General features: G+C 56.9%; 1 non-coding gene across 1 annotated transcript; it reads left to right on the top strand.

Moving 5' to 3' along the window:
• The first annotated feature begins 4,663 nt into the window (after positions 1–4,663).
• LOC145654667 (18S ribosomal RNA) lies at positions 4,664–6,502 on the top strand. The gene has a single exon (XR_014120873.1). It is a non-coding gene; the product is annotated as an 18S ribosomal RNA (ribosomal RNA).
• Positions 6,503–6,710: the final 208 nt, after the last annotated feature.

Genomic DNA, 6,710 nt, shown 5'->3' with positions numbered 1-6,710 from the left:
AAAGTGAATGAAGTGTGCCCAGGCCCAGAGCTACTTTGCTGGGCATGAATGTGTTTGAACTCTTGGGCCTGGAAGTCTGGTAGTAGTAGTATGATTTAAAGGCACAAAGTGATTGAAGTGTGCCCAGGCCCAGAGCTACTTTGCTGGGCATGACTGTGTTTGACCTCTTGGGCCTGGAAGTCTGGTGGTAGTAGTAGTATGATTTAAAGGCACAAAGTGATTGAAGTGTGCCCAGGCCCAGAGCTACTTTGCTGGGCATGAATGTGTTTGAACTCTTGGGCCTGGAAGTCTGGTGGTAGTAGTAGTATGATTTAAAGGCACAAAGTGATTGAAGTGTGCCCAGGCCCAGAGCTACTTTGCTGGGCATGAATGTGTTTGAACTCTTGGGCCTGGAAGTCTATTTCTAGGCTTATATAAAGGGTCAAACATCTTGAAGTGTGCCCAGGCCCAGAGCTACTTTGCTGTGCATGACTGTGGTTGACCTCTTGGCCCTGGAAGTCTGGTGGTAGTAGTAGTATGATTTAAAGGCACAAAGTGAATGAAGTGTGCCCAGGCCCAGAGCTACTTTGCTGGGCATGAATGTGTTTGAACTCTTGGGCCTGGAAGTCTGGTAGTAGTAGTAGTAGTAGTAGTAGTAGTAGTAGTAGTAGTATGATTTAAAGGCACAAAGTGCTTGAAGTGTGCCCAGGCCCAGAGCTACTTTGCTGTGCATGACTGTGTTTGACCTCTTGGCTCTGGAAGTCTATTTCTAGGCTTATATAAAGGGTCAAACTTCTTGAAGTGTGCCCAGGCCCAGAGCTACTTTGCTGTGTATGACTGTGTGACCTCTTGGCCCTGGAATTCTGGTGGTAGTAGTAGTATGATTTAAAGGCACAAAGTGAATGAAGTGTGCCCAGGCCCAGAGCTACTTTGCTGGGCATGACTGTGTTTGACCTCTTGGGCCTGGAAGTCTGGTAGTAGTAGTATGATTTAAAGGCACAAAGTGATTGAAGTGTGCCCAGGCCCAGAGCTACTTTGCTGGGCATGAATGTGTTTGAACTCTTGGGCCTGGAAGTCTATTTCTAGGCTTATATAAAGGGACAAACTTCTTGAAGTGTGCCCAGGCCCAGAGCTACTTTGCTGTGTATGACTGTGTGACCTCTTGGCCCTGGAATTCTGGTGGTAGTAGTAGTAGTAGTAGTATGATTTAAAGGTACAAAGTGAATGAAGTGTGCCCAGGCCCAGAGCCAGGCCTGGGCAGCAGGGGGCGCTCCTGGCCATGCCCAGCGAGTTTCGTGCGAATCGGACCTGGTCCGGAAGAGATACGAAGGGAAAACTCATTACTCGTCGGGGTGGCACATCCAGGCTCTCGACCCTCCCAAAGCGTCCGACCAGGGTGCACCCTGCCGGGCATGGTTAGCCGCCAGCCCCCTTCCTGGAGGTCTGGTTGGCACGGGGTTTTGATTTATCGGTTTCATATCTCTGGGCTCCTTGGGAGCAGAAAGTCGGTTGAGGGCCCTTTGGAAAGAGCCGGGGCTGCCGTTTAACGCTGTCCAAGCGGCAGGCGAAGCGCACCCACCGTTTTTACGCTATGATTTTTTAAAACCGCCGGGGCGGCAAACACAGGGCCGGTCGGGTTTGAAGACGAATATCTCTTCGGCCCTTGGGAGGAGAGAAGCAGCGCGGGTCACCTTTGAACGCGCTCGCTGCCAGGAACGTCTGGCGTAAAAGTTTCGTGGGAATCGGACGTTCCTAGGCTGAGAAGCGAGCGCCCGCCCTCGGGCGGTCGGGGGCCCCTTTCTCATTCCCCGTCTGGGCTAAAAATACGAGGTCGGACCCGATGGACTCGGGAGACTGGAGAGTACCAGGGAGACCCTGGAAGCAGGCGACCCGACCCACGCTTCGCTGTCTCCTCGGCCCTCGGGAGTAGAAGCGCGGGGACGGTGGCGTGGGCAGCAGGGGGCGCTCCTGGCCATGCCCAGCGAGTTTCGTGCGAATCGGACCTGGTCCGGAAGAGATACGAAGGGAAAACTCATTACTCGTCGGGGTGGCACATCCAGGCTCTCGACCCTCCCAAAGCGTCCGACCAGGGTGCACCCTGCCGGGCATGGTTAGCCGCCAGCCCCCTTCCTGGAGGTCTGGTTGGCACGGGGTTTTGATTTATCGGTTTCATATCTCTGGGCTCCTTGGGAGCAGAAAGTCGGTTGAGGGCCCTTTGGAAAGAGCCGGGGCTGCCGTTTAACGCTGTCCAAGCGGCAGGCGAAGCGCACCCACCGTTTTTACGCTATGATTTTTTAAAACCGCCGGGGCGGCAAACACAGGGCCGGTCGGGTTTGAAGACGAATATCTCTTCGGCCCTTGGGAGGAGAGAAGCAGCGCGGGTCACCTTTGAACGCGCTCGCTGCCAGGAACGTCTGGCGTAAAAGTTTCGTGGGAATCGGACGTTCCTAGGCTGAGAAGCGAGCGCCCGCCCTCGGGCGGTCGGGGGCCCCTTTCTCATTCCCCGTCTGGGCTAAAAATACGAGGTCGGACCCGATGGACTCGGGAGACTGGAGAGTACCAGGGAGACCCTGGAAGCAGGCGACCCGACCCACGCTTCGCTGTCTCCTCGGCCCTCGGGAGTAGAAGCGCGGGGACGGTGGCGTGGGCAGCAGGGGGCGCTCCTGGCCATGCCCAGCGAGTTTCGTGCGAATCGGACCTGGTCCGGAAGAGATACGAAGGGAAAACTCATTACTCGTCGGGGTGGCACATCCAGGCTCTCGACCCTCCCAAAGTGTCCGACCAGGGTGCACCCTGCCGGGCTAAGAGAACAGCCAGGTGAACCCTGGAGGTTCCGAACTCCAGACCCCTGGACCCGACGGCTCAGTCCGCCTCAGGTGCACTACAGAGGTCCTCGGGCTGTCCCTGAGTGCATTAAAACGGAAATCAGAATTACTCCCCCGGGTGGCACTTCCAGGCTCTCGACCCTCCCAAAGTGTCCGACCAGGGTGCACCCTGCTGGGCATGGTTAGCCGCCAGCCCCCTTCCTGGAGGTCTGGTTGGCACGGGGTTTTGCAAATAGGTCCCGTCGGGTATATGGGAGAGCAAAGAGAATCAATGGGGTCCAAGCACTAAATTCATCCAGTGGCGTTCTCTGGAAGCCCAAGGGGAGTCCGAGGGGTGTTCGGCCGGCAAGGGGAGCTCTCCCTCGGACACATGATCAAACGCCTGTCCCCTACCGGAAAGTGGTGTGCTCTGGATGCCCCCCCCCCCCCCATCCCCCGAGGGGGGTGCTTATCCCGCGAGGGGAGCCCTCCTCGGGTTAAGTGAACCATCATGCCGATTCCCCTATGGAAGTGGGCACATCCAGGCACACAGTCTGCTTTGCTCTCCCCGACCCGAGTGCGTCTGTTGGGCTGAGTGTACGCCCAGGCAACTGGATCCAATGGCTCAGTCCGCCGCAGCGTGCTTCGACGATGGGTCGTACAGCCATGCCACCAGGGTGGGCGTGTTTGTAAATGTACCAGTGGATTCTCGTCGGCCTGCCACATCCATGGTATCGACCCACCAGGCCTGTCCGACCAGGGGTTGACCCTGGACGGGCACGGTCTGTGGTTTGGCCCTTGTCCTAGATGAAATCGGGCACGGGGTTTTCTGGCCAGGTACCATCGGGTTACTGGGAGAGCGGCTTCGGTCTCCAGGTGAGACCAATGGTGAAGCAGCACGAGGCAATGGAGAGCATGCAAAGCGATGGGGAAGCCATGCACGGCAATGGCCACGAAAAAAAAAAAAAAATCACCACGGAAGGAACGTGAAGAACAAGGAGGAGTGTAGTGACACTGCCCAAAGCTGCCCGGTGTTGCAGGGGTCTATTGGTGTGTTGCTTCCTTGTTTGGTAGAGTGGAGTACCAGACCCGCCAGGGGTAGGCAAACCATTCCCCCTACGGTAAGTGAGGAGCCAGCCATTTGACGAGCGGGTGTCCACGTGTACGGGTGCGAGCGCTATCCCCCCACACGGGGTTAGGCCACGGCCTTAGGTGGACGTCTGCCGACCAGCCCCGGCTGATCCAGAACTTCTGATGTGGAGAGCGGTTTTGACAGATCCTCCCTGGTTCTAGCGGGTCAAGCCTCTGATGGGGGGTGGGGGTTATTTGTAACCCATCCCAGAACTCTCTGGGGGAGACTCAGACGGCCAGTCTGTCTACTCAGTTGTCCTATACTGGTGTCTGTGGTTTGGGAGGAAGGGAGTGCCCTGCTTTGTTGGCCTCCTCTTCAAACCTACCTGGGCCCACGAATCACTCTTCTTGGTTACATCACGAAACGTAGGTTGAGCGAGGCTAGGGGGGAGGGAATTCGACGAGGTCTTTCCCTTGTCCCCCCACCAGCGGCCCACGAAAATCAAAACGGCGTGAAGAGAGGGAACGCCGAAAGCACCTGGAGTCGGCCGTCCGCACCTCCGGAGGAGGTGGACGGGGTACGGTGCGGGCATGACCGGATGGGACAGCTTTGCATCAAGGTGAGAGGTCGGCGTCCGAAGGCCAGAGGGCGGTGCGCGAGCACGTTTACACTGGCCGCGGAAGCTGTCCTGGGTAGCCCTGTATGGCGTCTGGACCTGACGGCGCACGCACTTACAACCCGCTGCTTCCTAGCCCCCGGAAGGGGAGGCGGATGTCACTCGTGGTTCATCCCAGACCACGGTGCAAACTACCTGGTTGATCCTGCCAGTAACATATGCTTGTCTCAAAGATTAAGCCATGCAGGTCTAAGTGCACACGGCCGGTACAGTGAAACTGCGAATGGCTCATTAAATCAGTTATGGTTCCTTTGATCGCTCCACACGTTACTCGGATAACTGTGGTAATTCTAGAGCTAATACATGCAAACGAGCGCTGACCCTTCGGGGGATGCGTGCATTTATCAGACCCAAAACCCATCTGGGGGGCTCGGGCCCCCCGGCCGCTTTGGTGACTCTAGATAACCTCGGGCCGATCGCGCGCCCTCCGCGGCGGCGACGTCTCATTCGAATGTCTGCCCTATCAACTTTCGATGGTACCATAGTCGGCTACCATGGTGACCACGGGTAACGGGGAATCAGGGTTCGATTCCGGAGAGGGAGCCTGAGAAACGGCTACCACATCCAAGGAAGGCAGCAGGCGCGCAAATTACCCATTCCCGACACGGGGAGGTAGTGACGAAAAATAACGATACAGGTCTCTTTCGAGGCCCTGTAATCGGAATGAGCGTATCCTAAACCCATGGGTGAGGACCCATTGGAGGGCAAGTCTGGTGCCAGCAGCCGCGGTAATTCCAGCTCCAATAGCGTATATTAAAGTTGCTGCAGTTAAAAAGCTCGTAGTTGGATGTCGGGAGTGGGCTGGCGGTCCGCCGCGAGGCGTGCCACCGCCTGTCTCAGACCCTGTCTCCCGGTGCCCCCCGGATGCCCTTGGCTGGGTGTCCGGACGGGGCTCGGAGCGTTTACTTTGAAAAAATTAGAGTGTTCAAAGCGGGCCCGCTTCTCGCCTGAATACCTGAGCTAGGAATAATGGAATAGGACTCCGGTTCTATTTTGTGGGTTTCCTGAACCAGGGCCATGATTAAGAGGGACGGCCGGGGGCATTCGTATTGCGCCGCTAGAGGTGAAATTCTTGGACCGGCGCAAGACGGACGAAAGCGAAAGCATTTGCCAAGAATGTTTTCATTAATCAAGAACGAAAGTCGGAGGTTCGAAGACGATCAGATACCGTCGTAGTTCCGACCGTAAACTATGCCGACCCGCGATCCGGCGGCGTTATTCCCATGACCCGCCGGGCAGCGTGAGGGAAACCACGAGTCTGTGGGTTCCGGGGGGAGTATGGTTGCAAAGCTGAAACTTAAAGGAATTGACGGAAGGGCACCACCAGGAGTGGAGCCTGCGGCTTAATTTGACTCAACACGGGAAACCTCACCCGGCCCGGACACGGAAAGGATTGACAGATTGATAGCTCTTTCTCGATTCTGTGGGTGGTGGTGCATGGCCGTTCTTAGTTGGTGGAGCGATTTGTCTGGTTAATTCCGATAACGAACGAGACTCCGGCATGCTAAATAGTTACGCGGCCCTCCGCGGTCGGCGTCAAACTTCTTAGAGGGACAAGTGGCGTTCAGCCACGCGAGATGGAGCAATAACAGGTCTGTGATGCCCTTAGATGTCCGGGGCTGCACGCGCGCCACAATGGTTGGATCAGCGTGTGCCTACCCTACACCGAGAGGTGCGGGTAATCCGCTGAACCCCATTCGTGATGGGGACTGGGGATTGCAATTATTCCCCATGAACGAGGAATTCCCAGTAAGCGCGGGTCATAAGCTCGCGTTGATTAAGTCCCTGCCCTTTGTACACACCGCCCGTCGCTACTACCGATCGGATGGTTTAGTGAGGTCCTCGGATCGGCCCCGCCGGGGCTCCTCGCGGGCCTTGGCGGAGCGCCGAGAAGTCGATCAAACTTGACTATCTAGAGGAAGTAAAAGTCGTAACAAGGTTTTCGTAGGTGAACCTGCGAAAGGATCATTAACGGGTAACGCTGTCCGGCGTGCCTCCTCTCCCGACCCCCTCGACTTCGCCGTCCCCCCGCGTCGGGGCCCAGGGTCGAAAGGGTCTTCGGGGTTGCTGTTACACGTGGTCGCTTGCAGGTCAGGCTGGACAGAAGGCATAAAGGAGGAGCCTAGTCCCTCCCACCCCTTCCTCGTCCTCCGCCTCTTCCTCCGCGTCGTCCTTCAGC

This window comes from Electrophorus electricus, unplaced genomic scaffold, assembly GCF_041902795.1.
Source record: "Electrophorus electricus isolate QZ-2024a unplaced genomic scaffold, ASM4190279v1 Scaffold144, whole genome shotgun sequence".
NCBI classification, from domain to species: Eukaryota; Metazoa; Chordata; class Actinopteri; order Gymnotiformes; family Gymnotidae; genus Electrophorus; species Electrophorus electricus.
The sequence above is the reverse complement of the archived record's forward strand: the minus strand, read 5'-3'. Positions and strand labels throughout refer to the sequence as shown.